Source organism: Centruroides sculpturatus, unplaced genomic scaffold, assembly GCF_000671375.1.
Source record: "Centruroides sculpturatus isolate CEXI.00-Female unplaced genomic scaffold, Cexi_2.0 scaffold630, whole genome shotgun sequence".
NCBI lineage: Eukaryota > Metazoa > Arthropoda > Arachnida > Scorpiones > Buthidae > Centruroides > Centruroides sculpturatus.
In genome coordinates this window covers 219,969-244,912 of record NW_019385254.1, presented here as the reverse complement: position 1 = coordinate 244,912, position 24,944 = coordinate 219,969, and the positions used below count along the sequence as shown (strand labels likewise).

At 26.0% G+C, this 24,944-nt stretch overlaps 1 protein-coding gene across 1 annotated transcript in view; it reads left to right on the top strand.

The window, feature by feature from the left end:
• LOC111636773 (potassium voltage-gated channel protein Shal-like) overlaps window positions 1–24,944 on the top strand; it is a 194,835-nt gene that overhangs the window by 69,812 nt on the left and 100,079 nt on the right. The gene's annotated exons all lie outside the window — the stretch shown is intronic.

Genomic DNA, 24,944 nt, shown 5'->3' with positions numbered 1-24,944 from the left:
TTTTGATATAACCGATCTCAATTTATTCTCATTACGGACGATCCGATAGAAATTGCCAATATGTTGCAGTTCCTGATTCAAACTTTTTAAAAAAATTGACGAGAGTTTGAATCATGTTGGAAATTGGGTCCTTTAATATGATATGGTTTCTTTCTTTTGGCCATCCAACTCCATCCAACTGAAAATATTGATGAAAATAAATCATTAAAAACTGATGTATAGGATGATCCAAAACTTAATTAACCAAGATATATTCACTGATTATTTTAAGAATGGTCAAAACCAGTTTATTATTTATGTTGCTCTCAGTTAAGTGTCTTTTGGATAACTCTGGTATTAGCACGAAAATTGTTGCAATAGTCATTATTCTTTTATATTTTAGTAAAATATTTACTATAATTTCCAATGGATATACTCGATCAGCTTAATTTATCATAGCTTATAGTCAGACATAAAGGATGTACAGTACAGTTTGCAATTTTAAAATCGTAGTAGCTGTTATCAATAAGATCTAATCATTAGAAATTTTCAATATATGTCATTTTCAATTAACAATATATTTTAAAATTTAAATCATTATTCCNTGATTAAAAATATTTTTCTTATTAAGGTAAATTTTAACTGTAAGTAAAACAACGTAATAAAATAAAAATAAAATTTAATTCAAAGTTAATATAAAATTATTTATTTTTAATTTTGAAAAAATATTTTTTAAAATGAATAAGAGTAGAATCTTTTTTAGATCTTAAGAATAGAAGCTTTTTAAAGAATGATCCTACTCTTTTCAATTTTTTGTTATCCTGTAAGTTCAATAGGAATGAAGTTTACAAATAGGATTGTTGTTCAATCTGTATCTCAACCAGATTTCAATTTATATCATATCAGTTCGGTAACTCTCGTTCTATAATGCCATAGCGTACAGTACGTACAACACTACGTAGTAAGTACAGTATGCTATAATTAAATATGTATTATATTTCGTAGGCAAAATATTTTTTTTATTTAGTTTTAATAGAATTGTAGTGTTTACACTAATATTTACATTTTTAATGTTATTAAAATATTAAAAAACTCAATTTATATATTTTCAAGGAAATTATTTCTTATATAATTTTATAAATATGTATTTGCTTCAGGCATGTACAGTACCTATTTTACTAAATGGAAATTTTTATTTTTATTAACTGCTTTATAACTTAAAATTAATTATTTAGAGAAAGCTATAATTAAAGCCCGTTTATATGTTTATTAGGTAGATGATGCATGAGAATTTTATATAATAACGAATAAATTAAATATTTAAAAAATTTCATTAAAGTACGGTATTAGTAAGAGTTTTATTGTAAAATTATTTTGACATAGTTTGAATTTGTTATTAAAATATATTTTTAACGAAATAATAAAAAAAGTAATAAAATCATTATATTAAATTAATAAAAAGCATTAAATTCTGTTTTGGGCTCAAATTATGATTATTTTAATAAATAATCAATCATTCCTCACATTTAATATTGGGAAATAAATAACGTGATAATTAAATATCAAGAATACTGAAATTCTACAAACTTTACCATTTTTATATTATTTAATATAATACAGTTGTAATATCAATAGAGGTTACAATTAGTCTTATAATCCATCATATTTACACATATTAGGGTACAGTATTTATTAATAAAGTGAACATATCCATTGTATCCTGCTTAGAGATCAATAAATACAAAAATAAAAAAACCATAAATTTCGGTATGCACAATTCTTGATAGAGAGTCAGAGTCAGAAGTTAAGTGATTAGTACTCGTTTTACTTTAAATACGTGAATACTTAATTGGTTAACTTCTGCTAAGTGTTGATCAATCAATCAGATGACTGCATAGTAACGTGTCAACTCATTACAGTGTAGATCCCGGGTCGAATCAGACTTAAACCCCATAATTTATTTTAGATAATTTGGGTTAGGGAATCGTTTATTTTGCTCCACTCGAGCTGGTGATCGCGTTGCGGGCCGGATTTGGGCGTAATTGTGGTCGGCCGTATGTGCTAATACCTCCAGTTAACTAATCAGTCACTTTGACTGTTGATCGTGTATTGTCCATACGGATGGTAAAGGATGTTTCATTTAACTCTATATTTCTTCTTTTACTGGTTGTTAATATAGTCTATTAATATTTTCTAATAATATTAAATTAATTTTTCAATAACTATGTATTTTATTGCGACAATAAAATATAGTATTTCATTTGAAAAATTATACTTTTTGCCTAAATTTTTTAATTAATTATTTCTATAATTTTATAATTGTTTAACATGGAATAAATAGTAAATTATTTGAGTAATATATATAAATTGAGTGGAGAGAGCTTTGTAAGCAGTATAATAATTCTTAATTAATTATTTACATATTTTCTAAATAAAAATTAAAATCATGTACTGTATTGAGTGATTTATATTATAATATTAATAAACTAGCAAATATGCCCGGCTGAGCCCGGGAGAAAAGTAATAACGAACAAACACTAAAATTAAAACCAAATAAAAGTTCGAATTATCCGAGATTTACCATATTTCTGTACTATATGCCAAATGCCACGTAATTGATGTAATTTATTAAGGAAACTAAGTACGGCTACATATACAGAATGCTATTTTCATTAATTAATAATTAGTAATAATAATATAAATAAACTGCAGATAAACAGTACCTGTCCAGTGAGAACCTCACAGGTCGCCAGATAGATTTTATAAAAGTAAAGTAAAATTCCTCAAAATGTAGCACGAATTATTTTTAGGGTGGCCCAAAAAGTAGTAAGTCGCCAAATGTAGGAGCCTAGAGTCCTACAAATATCTCAATCTGCTACTTGTAGTCCACTTTTGCAATCCCGTAAACCAGCCGTATTTTATGAGATAAGAGAAAAAAGAGTAGTCAATGGGTAAGGTGACACCCGAAAATGTGTTACTGTAGAAGCAAAGTCGTATTGACCAGGTTAGAGTTGTTCTTGGTCTATTGTTCTCTTAAAGCATGGAGGCACTTTGATCTAAACGAACGAGTTAACTTACGCATATCACAGTTCGGACAGAATTTTCACTTCGAATTTCGAATTAACCGAATTCCTTAACATGTAAATCTCTATATCCTCAGCCGTAACAAGAGTGCGGATACGAACTAATGGGATTTCGAACTATCCGAGTTCGAATTAACGAGGATTTCCTGTATCTATAAAAATGTGGTGTGGCGTCTTCATTAATTATTACGCAATTCTTACTTAAAGTATAATAATGCGTTAAACTTAAATTACCAAAAAGTGTAAAGGGGATGAAATCAGCGGTGTCCAGGTTTAATACTAGCTTATATTTTCTGCATGTCCTACAGTGTAACTGAAAATTTTTGTCAGTATCGGTCAAAAGGTTTAAGCAACATAGACAGACAGACAGACAGCCTATTTTATTTATACAGTAGTCTATAGAGTTGAATAGCACTCAAAACTTAATTTGTGAATCTTCATACATACTTCTTTTACGTCTGTATTGGGTTCTTTCTAAGATGAACATGTTATTATTATATTCGAATTATTATTACTTCGAATAATAATTGTTTATTAAATTTTAAATATTTTATTAANATTTCAAATTTAAAAAAAAGCATGATTTTATTAAGGAAGAATTTTGGCTCTTTTAGCAAAATAAATTTTTAGCTGAGATCTCAGAAATATATCGTTTGATACTTACGGATTATTTGCGTTTAATATTTATAAATGGACTTAAAAAAGTTCTATTGTCGAAAATCGAATGGACCCAAGAAATATACTTATTAACATTGCTGCGAATTATTGCTTTCAATATTAACTGATAGAAGTTGCTTTGACTTCTCAAAAGTCTGTTACTGTTTGGACAAATGGGGAGGAAAAGAACCGACAAATCCGGTAACTCGCTGACCCGGAATTTCACTAGGACTATTCTATTGTCCTGCAACAATATCCGATAAGAATCTCTCTTATTGAAGTTCTGATATCAGTTTTGTTCGTAAAAAATCAAACAATCAGCATCGGATACGATCCTGGTTTTTCAGCAAGTTGAAGCTTAACTGTCGTGGCCATTGGCTCCAGCTTGCTTCACTGATACAAAATGATTTTTTTCCACTTTCTTCGGCTTAATAAAACTTTTAAAATATAAATATATAAAGATATCGAATGTTTAAAAATATTTATAAGAGAAATAAAAATTAAGTGAAAATTTACAGGAAATTTTAAGATATTTCCTTACTGTCAAATTTCTTATTTGTATTAGTTCATAACGGCTGTATTCTCTCCAACGGCTGTCATTGCATTTTGTGGTGACCTAGTGAAATTTAAACAATACAGCTACGAATCTATGATAACGCATGTAGATATCTTTTAACTTTGCAATGAAACAATGATTCGATATTGATCTTTGTCTCACAGTCAGTGTAAATATAAACAGGGAGATTATTATAATGGACAGAAAATTCGCTTTCAAAGTTTCCGGTAGAAACCAAATTAAGAAAAATATAAGTTTCGAAGTTAAAGATTGGTCGAACGAAGTCGATGATTGTCTGCTCAACAGTTGAATAAAAAGTTACTCAGTTTAAGCTGTGACTGTTTTTTGTCCTTCTGTATATAAAAAAGGCACTTTGGAAAAGATATTACAGTGCTTTAGGTTTATTTCGATTTTCATTATTACGTTTTAAAAATTTCGTTAATTCACAAACCTACTTCCAGCTTGTTACAAAGCAATGTTATTTTTACATCTTTTATAATCGCGCGTAAGTATTATTAAAAGTAAAACATGTGAAGCAAGTTGAATAACTTTTTAATAAATTTTACATCCTTATTTACTTTGATCACCTCAATTTCTTTATCAAAATTTGAAAAGACAAAGATGTCATTCCTGCAGACCTAAAATTGCCAAAGACATATTAACTTGAGCATAACACTTGTTTCTTTGTAATACAGTATGTCCCATACCTAATTAACAGTAAGTAACAAATTGTATTATATATTATATATGAATTGTATTATATATGAATTTTTTTATAATTCACCATGCTAGTAATTATTTAGCAGATAAATAGATACTTTTATTTTTTTGAGATTTGAGAAGCTGGTTTAATAAAGATTAAGTAAATACAAACCTAATCTTTACTAAACCAGGCAAGTAGGTAGGTATTGTACTGTACCTAAATAGCAAACCAAGTCTTGGATTGGTACGAAACTACAAATGAAAACTGATAAACTATTTATGGATTCTTTCAATGCCAGAACAGGTAAAAAATGGAAATTGCTGTATCCATTTGTGGCTAACTATCTAAGCATTAAAATATAGGTTATCTAGGAGATAAATTTGTAATCCAATTCTCTGTTGTAATTTTCGTAAATGAAAGATTAAAACTTAAGGATTACTAAATTGGCTGCCTGACAAAATTCACTTGGATCAGGCAGCCATTGATAACTCGTTAATAAAAATAAAGATTATTTATTACAAATGCCATTGATGTGTCAGTTGTCAAACAGCAATATGCAAAATTCGTGGCGGGAAGCTTATAAATAAATAAATAAATAAAAATATAGCCAAAATAAGAGCACTAGAGACAACAGGTAGCTTTACTTTGTAAAAAATTATGATGTACACCACAGGCTTGCTTAAGCGAATTCAACATCAACATCAAACAATCAAAATTCAAATTCAACATCAAACAATCCCTCTTTTTAACGTTTCCAGTTTACTCACTAGGCGTCATTAGTGCTTCCTGTGGGTGACTATAAGCAAGGCTCGGCTTTTATCTATTTAAAATGCCCTACTTGGCATTATCCATAGTCTGATTAACAAGAATAAGTGATGAGAAACTACGCGCCGACAGAATAACCATAAAAATTATGAAAATCAGATAAATTTGATTTAATAAATACAAATACAGGTATCCTTCGTACAACACGATTTCGCTCTAACACGGTTTGAAAATTGGGGATATCCCCGTCCAACACGGTTTTCGGTTTCGGTCTGACACGGTTCGAGAATTTGGAAGATCCTCCGTGCAAAATTTTACAATTTTTAAGTGAAAATTCCCATTATTCGATATTTTTCTTCAAGTAAACATGCGCATTGTCTCAAATTTTTCCACGAATTTTAGAATATTGAAGTTCTCAATTTGTTTCGTGCCTTTCGTCATGTTTAATAAAAACAATAGTGCAACATTTTTACTTCCTTGTCCTACTTTTCCTATCAACCAGGTGTCATTGTCGTTACTTTCAGACTTTAGCCCTTAAGACTGTCATCGCGTTTTATTTTTATAGATTAAACAAACTTTACTAAATATGAAGATTAAACTTTTTAAACCGTAGGAAAGTAATCATTCGTAAAAATGACGGACGAAATATGGCGATATCTCGCTACTCGAACTGTTCCCAAGTCGAACAATTCGGTATTCGAACATAAATTTTGGGGAAAAATTCGCTCAGTACTCGATTGAATAAACGCGACCCACTAAAACAAATTTTCGATTAATAACGTATTTTTATTTTGTATAACCATAAACATTTTTTATTAAAAAAATGAAGATATTGCTGATATTTCTGATCAAGATCAACAAAAATTGCTCAGAAGACGACGAGACTTTGTAAAAAGTAAAGGCCCTCATTTAAATAAAATTAATATTAACGCGTAATAAAGTACAGTACTTTTTAATTGTAATTGTTAGTCAATTATTGATTGCTTTAAGAAACATATTTTTCTTAGTAACGAAAAAGAATATTATACTTTTAGTATTTAATCCAATGTTTTGCATTAATCCTTTGTTTCGTATAGTACGAATTCGCATAACATTGGTAGTTACGTTCCGAAAAGATGTCGTGTTATGCGAGGGATAACTGTACCATATCAAAAGGAATCGTTCATAAATAGATATTTTAAATATGAAAATAAATAAAAACTCACTAACATTATAAACACTAAGAAATCATTTTATATTTTTTTTTCTAATTTTGAATTAAAATCATAATCTGATTAAAAATATTTTTCTTATTAAGGTAAATTTTAACTGTAAGTAAAACAACGTAATAAAATAAAAATAAAATTTAATTCAAAGTTAATATAAAATTATTTATTTTTAATTTTGAAAAAATATTTTTTAAAATGAATAAGAGTAGAATCTTTTTTAGATCTTAAGAATAGAAGCTTTTTAAAGAATGATCCTACTCTTTTCAATTTTTTGTTATCCTGTAAGTTCAATAGGAATGAAGTTTACAAATAGGATTGTTGTTCAATCTGTATCTCAACCAGATTTCAATTTATATCATATCAGTTCGGTAACTCTCGTTCTATAATGCCATAGCGTACAGTACGTACAACACTACGTAGTAAGTACAGTATGCTATAATTAAATATGTATTATATTTCGTAGGCAAAATATTTTTTTTATTTAGTTTTAATAGAATTGTAGTGTTTACACTAATATTTACATTTTTAATGTTATTAAAATATTAAAAAACTCAATTTATATATTTTCAAGGAAATTATTTCTTATATAATTTTATAAATATGTATTTGCTTCAGGCATGTACAGTACCTATTTTACTAAATGGAAATTTTTATTTTTATTAACTGCTTTATAACTTAAAATTAATTATTTAGAGAAAGCTATAATTAAAGCCCGTTTATATGTTTATTAGGTAGATGATGCATGAGAATTTTATATAATAACGAATAAATTAAATATTTAAAAAATTTCATTAAAGTACGGTATTAGTAAGAGTTTTATTGTAAAATTATTTTGACATAGTTTGAATTTGTTATTAAAATATATTTTTAACGAAATAATAAAAAAAGTAATAAAATCATTATATTAAATTAATAAAAAGCATTAAATTCTGTTTTGGGCTCAAATTATGATTATTTTAATAAATAATCAATCATTCCTCACATTTAATATTGGGAAATAAATAACGTGATAATTAAATATCAAGAATACTGAAATTCTACAAACTTTACCATTTTTATATTATTTAATATAATACAGTTGTAATATCAATAGAGGTTACAATTAGTCTTATAATCCATCATATTTACACATATTAGGGTACAGTATTTATTAATAAAGTGAACATATCCATTGTATCCTGCTTAGAGATCAATAAATACAAAAATAAAAAAACCATAAATTTCGGTATGCACAATTCTTGATAGAGAGTCAGAGTCAGAAGTTAAGTGATTAGTACTCGTTTTACTTTAAATACGTGAATACTTAATTGGTTAACTTCTGCTAAGTGTTGATCAATCAATCAGATGACTGCATAGTAACGTGTCAACTCATTACAGTGTAGATCCCGGGTCGAATCAGACTTAAACCCCATAATTTATTTTAGATAATTTGGGTTAGGGAATCGTTTATTTTGCTCCACTCGAGCTGGTGATCGCGTTGCGGGCCGGATTTGGGCGTAATTGTGGTCGGCCGTATGTGCTAATACCTCCAGTTAACTAATCAGTCACTTTGACTGTTGATCGTGTATTGTCCATACGGATGGTAAAGGATGTTTCATTTAACTCTATATTTCTTCTTTTACTGGTTGTTAATATAGTCTATTAATATTTTCTAATAATATTAAATTAATTTTTCAATAACTATGTATTTTATTGCGACAATAAAATATAGTATTTCATTTGAAAAATTATACTTTTTGCCTAAATTTTTTAATTAATTATTTCTATAATTTTATAATTGTTTAACATGGAATAAATAGTAAATTATTTGAGTAATATATATAAATTGAGTGGAGAGAGCTTTGTAAGCAGTATAATAATTCTTAATTAATTATTTACATATTTTCTAAATAAAAATTAAAATCATGTACTGTATTGAGTGATTTATATTATAATATTAATAAACTAGCAAATATGCCCGGCTGAGCCCGGGAGAAAAGTAATAACGAACAAACACTAAAATTAAAACCAAATAAAAGTTCGAATTATCCGAGATTTACCATATTTCTGTACTATATGCCAAATGCCACGTAATTGATGTAATTTATTAAGGAAACTAAGTACGGCTACATATACAGAATGCTATTTTCATTAATTAATAATTAGTAATAATAATATAAATAAACTGCAGATAAACAGTACCTGTCCAGTGAGAACCTCACAGGTCGCCAGATAGATTTTATAAAAGTAAAGTAAAATTCCTCAAAATGTAGCACGAATTATTTTTAGGGTGGCCCAAAAAGTAGTAAGTCGCCAAATGTAGGAGCCTAGAGTCCTACAAATATCTCAATCTGCTACTTGTAGTCCACTTTTGCAATCCCGTAAACCAGCCGTATTTTATGAGATAAGAGAAAAAAGAGTAGTCAATGGGTAAGGTGACACCCGAAAATGTGTTACTGTAGAAGCAAAGTCGTATTGACCAGGTTAGAGTTGTTCTTGTTCTATTGTTCTCTTAAAGCATGGAGGCACTTTGATCTAAACGAACGAGTTAACTTACGCATATCACAGTTCGGACAGAATTTTCACTTCGAATTTCGAATTAACCGAATTCCTTAACATGTAAATCTCTATATCCTCAGCCGTAACAAGAGTGCGGATACGAACTAATGGGATTTCGAACTATCCGAGTTCGAATTAACGAGGATTTCCTGTATCTATAAAAATGTGGTGTGGCGTCTTCATTAATTACTACGCAATTCTTACTTAAAGTATAATAATGCGTTAAACTTAAATTACCAAAAAGTGTAAAGGGGATGAAATCAGCGGTGTCCAGGTTTAATACTAGCTTATATTTTCTGCATGTCCTACAGTGTAACTGAAAATTTTTGTCAGTATCGGTCAAAAGGTTTAAGCAACATAGACAGACAGACAGACAGCCTATTTTATTTATACAGTAGTCTATAGAGTTGAATAGCACTCAAAACTTAATTTGTGAATCTTCATACATACTTCTTTTACGTCTGTATTGGGTTCTTTCTAAGATGAACATGTTATTATTATATTCGAATTATTATTACTTCGAATAATAATTGTTTATTAAATTTTAAATATTTTATTAATTATATTAAATTTTATTGAAAATCTTTAACAATAATAGCCTATATAATATTTGCATATTTTCCTCAATAGTTTTATATATTTTAATTATATTTTAACGATATTCGTATTCGGAGAATCGAAGATAGATTTTTATTAGCAAAATTATTTTTATTTTTTAAAATAAATTCATATTATAATCATCATCACGTTAAATAATTGGGAGAATTTTAATAAAAAAATATTTTCTTTTGATATTACAAACAATAAAATTTACTTATTTTATAACATATCGAATGTTTTAATACATTAAAACTTTGTAATAACACATTAATGCATTTCAAAACAAAAGAATTTAAGTGAAATTTTTACTTATCTCTCGTTAAGTTTAATATAAATTTTTCGATTAAAAATATAATTTTAAAGGATTATCTTGCTAGGAAAAGATCATTTTCCTCCTCAAAATTTTAAAGAGTGTAGAGAAATTATTCCACCACGTAAAATTTCCTCATCAAGGAAGTAATCAAGAAAAGTATCTTAGTAGCGAAAGCATAAAGAATGAATGCCGTGAAACCAGCTTCGGAAGAAACAATTAGTACTTTAATAAAGGAAAGTAGCTAAAACAACCTACAGAGATGGAAGAGGATACCTCTAATTCGCAAATTGTATCCTTAATCTTATTACTTTTGTGTTATTTATTAATGGAGATATTAATACCTATGTTTTCCTGTTCTGATATCTACACTGATTTTATCTATTACAAGTATGATAAATATCCATACTTACATTTTAAATTCCTCTGTCAACATAAAAAGAAATGGAAATATTCTTAATTTCGTTAATAATATATTTTTTTATTATAATAGTAAATTTTATATCTTTTAATTATTTATTTAACTATCAAAAACCTATTTTATTATAGTATAGCATATAGAATTCCACTGTTAGGATCAATTTGCCATTATATACTACCAAGTTATTTTCAGTATATAAAAGAGGATTTATTTCTAAATATATCAATATTTACTTTTATAAAAAATGATGGGATTAAGAATAAAATTTGTGAATTTAAAATGAACCTATTCGAATTGAGTCATATGTATATAAAGATAATTATTAAACTGTCATAAAAAGCTTAACGTGAATAACAAACGAGGTAATTTGACTATAAAACATATTTTGCTACAAGAGCTTTAATGTCTGGTTAATTTTGAAGAGGTGATAATTATATATGTAATATCCGCTTTAGTAATAATTCGATTAAATGTAAACATTTTACTACATTTCGAATTGATTCGAGTTTCTGTTTTAATATACTGTATTAAAAATATAAATTTACTTGCAATTTATTTAAAATATTTTGTATTTAATCACATATTCTTTCTGGGAAAAAAATATTAATATTAAATGATTTTTGTATTAATTTTAACATTACAACTGCTATAAATATTTCTAATTAAGCCTATTAAACAAAATAATAATGATCGTATAACATTATTTATAATGCTAAAAAATATTTTAAAAATTTTTAGAATTTATGTAATAAGTTTTTGATTTATTATTTTTTCTTAGTTTTGGTGAATATGATAATTCTATTTTGATTCGGCATTGAAATAAATTGAATCATACGTAATTAAACATTAAAATTGAAATCCTGACATAGCTTTGATCGCCAGTAAAGAAAGAACTGCATTTTCTTCACAATTTCAGAAACGTTTCAAACGTTCCTGAAATTCCGAGTTTGAGTTTCTGTTTCAGTTGAAAAGATAACATGATTTTAAATTATGGTGATGAGTAGCAAAGATTTTTCATCCTAAAACTGTTTGCTGCTGTTTCAATTTATAATTTTACAATTAACCAACATCTTTTATATCCAGTCAGAATAATGTTTAATTACTGCTACTTTGGTAACATGTCAAGTTCTATGAAGAGGTTTAATTCTACAAGTATTCTTTCTTATACGCCGAAAATCTAATATAAACAGAATGTATGCATTCCTTAATAATTATTTATGTTTAAAATATTTTTAAATAATTAAACAATAGTATATGAAATATTAATTGAATCTTTATAAGAGAATCTGTTATACAAAATATACATCATATTGTTTCTTAATAAATTATAATAAGTATAGTATTAAATAAGACTTATTATAATAATAAGTGTATTATTATATATTAATATATTATATTAAAAACAAATATAAGAAGATGGCTTAACCAAAGATTTTTCGAATAAAACCTTACATCTTAAACGTCTATATAATATAATTAACACCTCTTTGTTTTAATTGAAAAATTATATAAATGACACCAATTGAGGCAAGTGATATCCTTACTGTGATTCTACTTTATAAAATTGGAATGCGCTGTGTATTTAAAATAAATATTGGAATAAGTCCCTCACCAACGGGCTGGCCACTTGAAATTTTCTGGGTTTTCTTCACGCTTGTAACACCTAAATACGGGCTAATTTTCTTTAAAAAGTTTTTCCGGGAGGCATTGTTTCTCGGCCGATCGCCCACGTGTCGCATTGCCATATACAAACAAACAAAACAAATTTGGAATAAGTCGAATATCTATATATCGAGTTATTGAGCATATCAACAAGATCTTTGTCAGCCATCTATTCTTAATGTCTTAAGACTAGATGATGACATTTTAGGAATATCTAATACTCATTGACAAGCTACTAACATGGTCTATGGAAAATTTTATGAAATCTCTCTCGGCAATCAGTTGAAACAAATAAGAAAATGCCAAATTAAATATATATATTATAATAATTCAACTTTCGTATTATTAAAAGGGGCCTTAAATTAAGATGTTCTTGTATTATTTTATTGTGAATTGTGAATCAACTAAACATTGGTTAACTGCAGCTCTGGAAAAAATTAATGGAAAACTTGAAACTCTTATTTCTTCAATATGAAGACAAAAAAGATTATACAAATTAATAAGATATTAAATAAAATAAGCAAATACTCATGCTTTGTAAAGCATCTTAAAAATTGGAAAGATTTATTGAAATCATCATTCATCATCAATTATGATTTAGTAAAGTATTGTTTATAGTATTTATAGAGCTGTGTTTTTTAATTAAAAATGTTAAATAATTAATAAACTTTATCAGAAAATTATTTTTTATAATGTAAAGCTTTATAATACAACATTATTTAAAAATCTTGCAAAATGATCGTTAAAAAATTGAAATTTTATTTAAAATTAAAAACTGGTTTATTATGACCTGATTTCAATTCGTTGGATCATGAATTATGATCAGATTTTTTAATATTTAGTTTTCTTTGTATAATCATGCTGGAATCTTTCAAACATATTTTGTTGATACAATATCTAATTTCTTGATGAATCCTAGGTTGGATTACAGATTTAATTAAAGATATATGTGAAAGCTAAAGGTGGAGACTTAAATGATAAACTTTTCACTTTTTTATTAGTGTTTTTAATAACGAATAAAGGTTATTAATTATTCTGCCATTTTCATTTTGTGCCTCAGTCATTATTTATACTATATTACTTGGAATATCCATAAAATAAATATGTCAATGATGTTTTTAATGACCATTACTTATATATTCACTAATAATGACGGAATTAAGTAATTTGAGCTCATACTTCACTATTTCCAAATTTATGAAAACATTTTGTGCCCATGTGTTGTGTTGCCTTATACCATCAATCTAATCTAATCTAATTAACTTTATCCGAATGACTCAAATAACTTATGATTAATTTTATTAATTATCTGTTATTTGTAATTATTTTACTTTTATAATTTCAACTAAATATAATTGTTAATTATGTTTTAGTATATAATTGATAATGAGAGTGAACAAAAATATTTTTACCATTAAAAGCTTAAAATCATTTATTTTAAATTATTGTATATACACTTTAATAATAATTTATAGTTTCTTTTTTAAATTTTATGTGGCATTAATAAATTTTTTAGTTGTAAAAAGTTTACTTAAACTAGACATTTTAATTTGGTTCCAGATAAGAGTGAATTCAGGAACGTTTGAAAAACAATTAGAGGCTTTCAAATTTCTACTTAATATGTAGTAATATTTTCTTAAACTAATTTATTTATTTGTTTTTCTCAAGTCGCTCCTCTTTGCAAACACTAAGAAAACTTTTCCACATCCATTGTGGGTTCGTCCAGACTCACAATGGAAACTTCCCAGTGGAGAGGGAGGGAGTCCGTCATATCGGGGATCGACCCTCCACGAAAAATTCTTGGGAAGTTGCTCGCCCGAATTTGTTCCCGGTTATCCCAGAGTAGTAACCGCCACGACCATCTGGCCTGAAACTAACTTATTTGGGATGTTGAAGTATACAGTATATATAAATTATAAAATTACATTGTTTTTATTAAAAGATTTTTAAAAAATAAGTTTCGTGATTAGAAATATAATTAATTTGATATTTATGTCCCATCTGAAAATAAAAGAATTCCAAAATACCATTTACATTTTGGAAAACTGGAGAAGTAAATTCTCAATCATTGTATTGTTTAATTCTAACTCAAAATGTACTTTTATAAAGACTTTTGGTTAAAATCCATCATTTGATTTGCAAAAATAAATATTTCATTCTACTACTTTTTTTTATAGAATACGTTTCTAATTACTTTTCAAGGTAAATAATAGATTTTATTTTATCTTAGAGAAAAATAACTTCGTTAAGGTTCTTTTACATATATTTTTTTATACTTGTTAAATTAAATAATTACAATTTTTTTGAATTTTAGCTAAATAAACATTGTCAGCAATATTAAAATAAATAATCTGTTTAAATAATTTAACTTTAATAAATTTTAAACTAATAAAAATTTCTAACGTTATTTAATTTAATAAAAATCCGTGGAGATTTGCTAAACAATATAAATCCACTAAATATGATCTTAAGAAGGAAACCCTAGAAAACAAATTTTCTTGTTTGGTCGACCGGCAGTTTCACCTACTCAACGTTGAACGTGACCTTACTTATCTCCTTATCCATTTATAAAGAACGTTTTATGGTTACATGAAGCTTGTGACTATGTTTTGACATATCCGAGAGGGTCAATTATTGTTTTCGCCACCAGGAAAGTTGTTCATTTTGAAAGCAAGTTCATACGTACTAAATGCATATAAATTTGAAAACTATAAATATAATTACTTGAAATTTTTAGTACATTTTTAATCCATATTAATCAAACTGAAGCGATACACTAAAATTGTTATTTTTTTTACAATATTTAATATAATTAACATTAAGTTTTGTATTCATTTTAAGCTTTTTTTTTTCATTAGAATTTTTAATTCTAGAGATATCTAGTTAAAAGTATTTTAATGAGTCCCTTCATATAGTAATTCTAAATGATATTAACAAACTGATAAATCAAATTACATTATTTAACTGAATTATATACAGTATTATCTTAGAGTTAATTATATTATCGCAAAACAAGTATAAATTTAATAAATTTAACAAAAAATAAAACTAAAACAGGAAGCATAGCAACTACGCGATGCAACCAAAAGCACTTGCTTAAATTGGTCTAGTGAGAAATAAATCGAAAATAGTCGAAGATTGATTAAGGGAACCTTTAATTACAGCACCATAGTTGGTTTGCTTCATTCGACCAGCAAACCCTTATTTAAGACAAACACAAAAACAATTTTTGTTGTTGCAAAGCCAGCCAACATTTAAGACAAGCAATAAATAGAGTTACGAAAAATTAAAGTGAGTTTGAAAAAAGTACATCCATTCCTTGGCAATGAAGCAATTTAGTTATTATCAGAACTTTAACTTTCTACGAAGAAAAATCTCAACGTTATGATTGAATCAAAAGAGAAATAACCTTTTTTTAAAAATTATTATTTGTAATGGAAACTTGTTAAATTTACTGTTAAAACATATTTATAATTGATCTTCAAATAAACAAGAAGAAAAAATTTTAATGGTTTAATTCAATCGTTTTTTTCCTTTATACTTTTCTTTGTATGAATTTTTAATATAAAACACTACAAGNAAATAAAAACTCACTAACATTATAAACACTAAGAAATCATTTTATATTTTTTTTTCTAATTTTGAATTAAAATCATAATCTGATTAAAAATATTTTTCTTATTAAGGTAAATTTTAACTGTAAGTAAAACAACGTAATAAAATAAAAATAAAATTTAATTCAAAGTTAATATAAAATTATTTATTTTTAATTTTGAAAAAATATTTTTTAAAATGAATAAGAGTAGAATCTTTTTTAGATCTTAAGAATAGAAGCTTTTTAAAGAATGATCCTACTCTTTTCAATTTTTTGTTATCCTGTAAGTTCAATAGGAATGAAGTTTACAAATAGGATTGTTGTTCAATCTGTATCTCAACCAGATTTCAATTTATATCATATCAGTTCGGTAACTCTCGTTCTATAATGCCATAGCGTACAGTACGTACAACACTACGTAGTAAGTACAGTATGCTATAATTAAATATGTATTATATTTCGTAGGCAAAATATTTTTTTTATTTAGTTTTAATAGAATTGTAGTGTTTACACTAATATTTACATTTTTAATGTTATTAAAATATTAAAAAACTCAATTTATATATTTTCAAGGAAATTATTTCTTATATAATTTTATAAATATGTATTTGCTTCAGGCATGTACAGTACCTATTTTACTAAATGGAAATTTTTATTTTTATTAACTGCTTTATAACTTAAAATTAATTATTTAGAGAAAGCTATAATTAAAGCCCGTTTATATGTTTATTAGGTAGATGATGCATGAGAATTTTATATAATAACGAATAAATTAAATATTTAAAAAATTTCATTAAAGTACGGTATTAGTAAGAGTTTTATTGTAAAATTATTTTGACATAGTTTGAATTTGTTATTAAAATATATTTTTAACGAAATAATAAAAAAAGTAATAAAATCATTATATTAAATTAATAAAAAGCATTAAATTCTGTTTTGGGCTCAAATTATGATTATTTTAATAAATAATCAATCATTCCTCACATTTAATATTGGGAAATAAATAACGTGATAATTAAATATCAAGAATACTGAAATTCTACAAACTTTACCATTTTTATATTATTTAATATAATACAGTTGTAATATCAATAGAGGTTACAATTAGTCTTATAATCCATCATATTTACACATATTAGGTACAGTATTTATTAATAAAGTGAACATATCCATTGTATCCTGCTTAGAGATCAATAAATACAAAAATAAAAAAACCATAAATTTCGGTATGCACAATTCTTGATAGAGAGTCAGAGTCAGAAGTTAAGTGATTAGTACTCGTTTTACTTTAAATACGTGAATACTTAATTGGTTAACTTCTGCTAAGTGTTGATCAATCAATCAGATGACTGCATAGTAACGTGTCAACTCATTACAGTGTAGATCCCGGGTCGAATCAGACTTAAACCCCATAATTTATTTTAGATAATTTGGGTTAGGGAATCGTTTATTTTGCTCCACTCGAGCTGGTGATCGCGTTGCGGGCCGGATTTGGGCGTAATTGTGGTCGGCCGTATGTGCTAATACCTCCAGTTAACTAATCAGTCACTTTGACTGTTGATCGTGTATTGTCCATACGGATGGTAAAGGATGTTTCATTTAACTCTATATTTCTTCTTTTACTGGTTGTTAATATAGTCTATTAATATTTTCTAATAATATTAAATTAATTTTTCAATAACTATGTATTTTATTGCGACAATAAAATATAGTATTTCATTTGAAAAATTATACTTTTTGCCTAAATTTTTTAATTAATTATTTCTATAATTTTATAATTGTTTAACATGGAATAAATAGTAAATTATTTGAGTAATATATATAAATTGAGTGGAGAGAGCTTTGTAAGCAGTATAATAATTCTTAATTAATTATTTACATATTTTCTAAATAAAAATTAAAATCATGTACTGTATTGAGTGATTTATATTATAATATTAATAAACTAGCAAATATGCCCGGCTGAGCCCGGGAGAAAAGTAATAACGAACAAACACTAAAATTAAAACCAAATAAAAGTTCGAATTATCCGAGATTTACCATATTTCTGTACTATATGCCAAATGCCACGTAATTGATGTAATTTATTAAGGAAACTAAGTACGGCTACATATACAGAATGCTATTTTCATTAATTAATAATTAGTAATAATAATATAAATAAACTGCAGATAAACAGTACCTGTCCAGTGAGAACCTCACAGGTCGCCAGATAGATTTTATAAAAGTAAAGTAAAATTCCTCAAAATGTAGCACGAATTATTTTTAGGGTGGCCCAAAAAGTAGTAAGTCGCCAAATGTAGGAGCCTAGAGTCCTACAAATATCTCAATCTGCTACTTGTAGTCCACTTTTGCAATCCCGTAAACCAGCCGTATTTTATGAGATAAGAGAAAAAAGAGTAGTCAATGGGTAAGGTGACACCCGAAAATGTGTTACTGTAGAAGCAAAGTCGTATTGACCAGGTTAGAGTTGTTCTTGGTCTATTGTTCTCTTAAAGCATGGAGGCACTTTGATCTAAACGAACGAGTTAACTTACGCATATCACAGTTCGGACAGAATTTTCACTTCGAATTTCGAATTAACCGAATTCCTTAACATGTAAATCTCTATATCCTCAGCCGTAACAAGAGTGCGGATACGAACTAATGGGATTTCGAACTATCCGAGTTCGAATTAACGAGGATTTCCTGTATCTATAAAAATGTGGTGTGGCGTCTTCATTAATTATTACGCAATTCTTACTTAAAGTATAATAATGCGTTAAACTTAAATTACCAAAAAGTGTAAAGGGGATGAAATCAGCGGTGTCCAGGTTTAATACTAGCTTATATTTTCTGCATGTCCTACAGTGTAACTGAAAATTTTTGTCAGTATCGGTCAAAAGGTTTAAGCAACATAGACAGACAGACAGACAGCCTATTTTATTTATACAGTAGTCTATAGAGTTGAATAGCACTCAAAACTTAATTTGTGAATCTTCATACATACTTCTTTTACGTCTGTATTGGGTTCTTTCTAAGATGAACATGTTATTATTATATTCGAATTATTATTACTTCGAATAATAATTGTTTATTAAATTTTAAATATTTTATTAATTATATTAAATTTTATTGAAAATCTTTAACAATAATAGCCTATATAATATTTGCATATTTTCCTCAATAGTTTTATATATTTTAATTATATTTTAACGATATTCGTATTCGGAGAATCGAAGATAGATTTTTATTAGCAAAATTATTTTTATTTTTTAAAATAAATTCATATTATAATCATCATCACGTTAAATAATTGGGAGAATTTTAATAAAAAAATATTTTCTTTTGATATTACAAACAATAAAATTTACTTATTTTATAACATATCGAATGTTTTAATACATTAAAACTTTGTAATAACACATTAATGCATTTCAAAACAAAAGAATTTAAGTGAAATTTTTACTTATCTCTCGTTAAGTTTAATATAAATTTTTCGATTAAAAATATAATTTTAAAGGATTATCTTGCTAGGAAAAGATCATTTTCCTCCTCAAAATTTTAAAGAGTGTAGAGAAATTATTCCACCACGTAAAATTTCCTCATCAAGGAAGTAATCAAGAAAAGTATCTTAGTAGCGAAAGCATAAAGAATGAATGCCGTGAAACCAGCTTCGGAAGAAACAATTAGTACTTTAATAAAGGAAAGTAGCTAAAACAACCTACAGAGATGGAAGAGGATACCTCTAATTCGCAAATTGTATCCTTAATCTTATTACTTTTGTGTTATTTATTAATGGAGATATTAATACCTATGTTTTCCTGTTCTGATATCTACACTGATTTTATCTATTACAAGTATGATAAATATCCATACTTACATTTTAAATTCCTCTGTCAACATAAAAAGAAATGGAAATATTCTTAATTTCGTTAATAATATATTTTTTTATTATAATAGTAAATTTTATATCTTTTAATTATTTATTTAACTATCAAAAACCTATTTTATTATAGTATAGCATATAGAATTCCACTGTTAGGATCAATTTGCCATTATATACTACCAAGTTATTTTCAGTATATAAAAGAGGATTTATTTCTAAATATATCAATATTTACTTTTATAAAAAATGATGGGATTAAGAATAAAATTTGTGAATTTAAAATGAACCTATTCGAATTGAGTCATATGTATATAAAGATAATTATTAAACTGTCATAAAAAGCTTAACGTGAATAACAAACGAGGTAATTTGACTATAAAACATATTTTGCTACAAGAGCTTTAATGTCTGGTTAATTTTGAAGAGGTGATAATTATATATGTAATATCCGCTTTAGTAATAATTCGATTAAATGTAAACATTTTACTACATTTCGAATTGATTCGAGTTTCTGTTTTAATATACTGTATTAAAAATATAAATTTACTTGCAATTTATTTAAAATATTTTGTATTTAATCACATATTCTTTCTGGGAAAAAAATATTAATATTAAATGATTTTTGTATTAATTTTAACATTACAACTGCTATAAATATTTCTAATTAAGCCTATTAAACAAAATAATAATGATCGTATAACATTATTTATAATGCTAAAAAATATTTTAAAAATTTTTAGAATTTATGTAATAAGTTTTTGATTTATTATTTTTTCTTAGTTTTGGTGAATATGATAATTCTATTTTGATTCGGCATTGAAATAAATTGAATCATACGTAATTAAACATTAAAATTGAAATCCTGACATAGCTTTGATCGCCAGTAAAGAAAGAACTGCATTTTCTTCACAATTTCAGAAACGTTTCAAACGTTCCTGAAATTCCGAGTTTGAGTTTCTGTTTCAGTTGAAAAGATAACATGATTTTAAATTATGGTGATGAATAGCAAAGATTTTTCATCCTAAAACTGTTTGCTGCTGTTTCAATTTATAATTTTACAATTAACCAACATCTTTTATATCCAGTCAGAATAATGTTTAATTACTGCTACTTTGGTAACATGTCAAGTTCTATGAAGAGGTTTAATTCTACAAGTATTCTTTCTTATACGCCGAAAATCTAATATAAACAGAATGTATGCATTCCTTAATAATTATTTATGTTTAAAATATTTTTAAATAATTAAACAATAGTATATGAAATATTAATTGAATCTTTATAAGAGAATCTGTTATACAAAATATACATCATATTGTTTCTTAATAAATTATAATAAGTATAGTATTAAATAAGACTTATTATAATAATAAGTGTATTATTATATATTAATATATTATATTAAAAACAAATATAAGAAGATGGCTTAACCAAAGATTTTTCGAATAAAACCTTACATCTTAAACGTCTATATAATATAATTAACACCTCTTTGTTTTAATTGAAAAATTATATAAATGACACCAATTGAGGCAAGTGATATCCTTACTGTGATTCTACTTTATAAAATTGGAATGCGCTGTGTATTTAAAATAAATATTGGAATAAGTCCCTCACCAACGGGCTGGCCACTTGAAATTTTCTGGGTTTTCTTCACGCTTGTAACACCTAAATACGGGCTAATTTTCTTTAAAAAGTTTTTCCGGGAGGCATTGTTTCTCGGCCGATCGCCCACGTGTCGCATTGCCATATACAAACAAACAAAACAAATTTGGAATAAGTCGAATATCTATATATCGAGTTATTGAGCATATCAACAAGATCTTTGTCAGCCATCTATTCTTAATGTCTTAAGACTAGATGATGACATTTTAGGAATATCTAATACTCATTGACAAGCTACTAACATGGTCTATGGAAAATTTTATGAAATCTCTCTCGGCAATCAGTTGAAACAAATAAGAAAATGCCAAATTAAATATATATATTATAATAATTCAACTTTCGTATTATTAAAAGGGGCCTTAAATTAAGATGTTCTTGTATTATTTTATTGTGAATTGTGAATCAACTAAACATTGGTTAACTGCAGCTCTGGAAAAAATTAATGGAAAACTTGAAACTCTTATTTCTTCAATATGAAGACAAAAAAGATTATACAAATTAATAAGATATTAAATAAAATAAGCAAATACTCATGCTTTGTAAAGCATCTTAAAAATTGGAAAGATTTATTGAAATCATCATTCATCATCAATTATGATTTAGTAAAGTATTGTTTATAGTATTCATAGAGCTGTGTTTTTTAATTAAAAATGTTAAATAATTAATAAACTTTATCAGAAAATTATTTTTTATAATGTAAAGCTTTATAATACAACATTATTTAAAAATCTTGCAAAATGATCGTTAAAAAATTGAAATTTTATTTAAAATTAAAAACTGGTTTATTATGACCTGATTTCAATTCGTTGGATCATGAATTATGATCAGATTTTTTAATATTTAGTTTTCTTTGTATAATCATGCTGGAATCTTTCAAACATATTTTGTTGATACAATATCTAATTTCTTGATGAATCCTAGGTTGGATTACAGATTTAATTAAAGATATATGTGAAAGCTAAAGGTGGAGACTTAAATGATAAACTTTTCACTTTTTTATTAGTGTTTTTAATAACGAATAAAGGTTATTAATTATTCTGCCATTTTCATTTTGTGCCTCAGTCACTATTTATACTATATTACTTGGAATATCCATAAAATAAATACGTCAATGATGTTTTTAATGACCATTACTTATATATTCACTAATAATGACGGAATTAAGTAATTTGAGCTCATACTTCACTATTTCCAAATTTATGAAAACNATTATCTAAAGTAATAAATTTCATATTTAATACATGTATATATTATTAAATAAGATTAAATAGCTCAAAATTATAATTGGATTTTACTTGTTGGACATTATTTTAATTTATAATTAGATCTTTTAGTTTTCAATAACTTATCCCGTTGAACACAAGCTAACTTTACTTTGATTAAATTTTACAAGTCTTTTATCATGTAATTATTTTACAATTATTTCTAATATGCTTATCAAATTATTGATACAGTCGGTCAGAAAATAATGAAATCAAAGTTAGAGTGTAATTTCGAGTAGATTTAAGAAGGAAATTGATGAGAATTTTATTTTATCAATGGCAACTTAGTCTTTAGATTTATCTTGCATGTTCTTTCTGAAGTTCTTAATTGTTGTAACTAACTTGGTATTACTTACAGCTGTATCTTTTGAAGAAAGTTTGAATAAATTAAGATCGATTTTTAATTAACTCTTTTCGGGAATCGTTTCTGGCATCATACTTATACTTCAATGTTCTTTACCAAACGGAAAAGAAGATTTTTACAAGAAAAATATTAAGCTTAAATTTGCTAAAATTAATTTTTTTTGTTGATTTTATATTTTTAAATTAATTAATTTATTACTTAATTTAATTTCAAAGTAATTTTTTAATATATATTTTCAATCAAAAGATAGACGTAAAAAATATGTGCATTTTAAAATAAAGTGATGACATGTTAACAGCAAAAATAAAAAAAAGATAATAAATGATTAGAACAATAAAAAGTTAATAGTTTAAAAACTATCAAGGAAAAGGATTAGGAAGGATTACCCATTTTATTATCTTTAACTGAGGATTAAGATTCCATCACAATTGGTTGAAACATAAAGGAAGCTTGAACGAAATTTTAAGAAAAGGAAATTGAAGATAATTTTTTTACTATAAATATTCTGCTTTGAATTTAAATATTTAAAATTATAATATTTTAAGGAGGAAATGTCATCCGAAAAATGTTTTCTTGCTAAATAGTATTGGAATCATCGATTATAAATTGAATCAAAGGAGAAAGCTTGAGATAGAAAGCAGATGGCCGCATAGAAGTTCAACATGGTATTTACGGAAAAACTTCGGATATATCGAACTATGGCATGAAATTCCACAAATTCTCGACAGCAACTGCCAGATATAAGGAACACTACGAGAGAAATCAATAATACTCAACATAAGAATAAAATATAATGAATTTTTGAATTAGTTTATCACTTTAACGTAAAGATTTATGTACATTTTTTCGTTTTGCTGTTATAAATACGGAATTTTTAGTTATCTTTTTTATTTAAAACGCGTAGAAATTATGCCATTTAGTTTATAAAATCATAACTTATTATATGTTTATATTTTTTAATGTTTGTCAATTTTATTGATATGTTTTTGATTCACAAAGCAATTATTATGTTAAGAAGCATTAAATAAAACTTGAGTCCTGTCATAGTGGATGCCCATTCCGACAAGTTTATAAATTGCTATTAACGAAAAGATCTTAGTATACTGAGATATTACTTGTAATAATGCTCTACTTTCGATATATATTGTATGAAATGTGTTTTAACGTAACAACTAATTTAAATATATGACTGAATTCGTCCTCTTCTTTCAGTATTAAAAAAGAGCAAAAAGAAAATATCTATATTTTTTGTATTCATTTATCAGTAAAATATGACTATAGTTTACCGTATGTTGTGCGTGATCATTTTAAAAATTATTATTGTATCCTACGTGATTCCAGAAATTTAATATATATATATCAATAGTTTAAAATGGTAAAAATTGGAAAATTGTCTCTTAAAATAGTTATATGTTATCTTTATCTTTCAAATAATCATATACATATACCGGTACATACGTTTATAAAGTATTGAAATTCTTATACACTGTATCCAATTTGATTTAAGAACTGATTAATTTAATTAGTGTTTTAAATTAATTATTCTTTACTTTTTAATTATCTAAAGTAATAAATTTCATATTTAATACATGTATATATTATTAAATAAGATTAAATAGCTCAAAATTATAATTGGATTTTACTTGTTGGACATTATTTTAATTTATAATTAGATCTTTTAGTTTTCAATAACTTATCCCGTTGAACACAA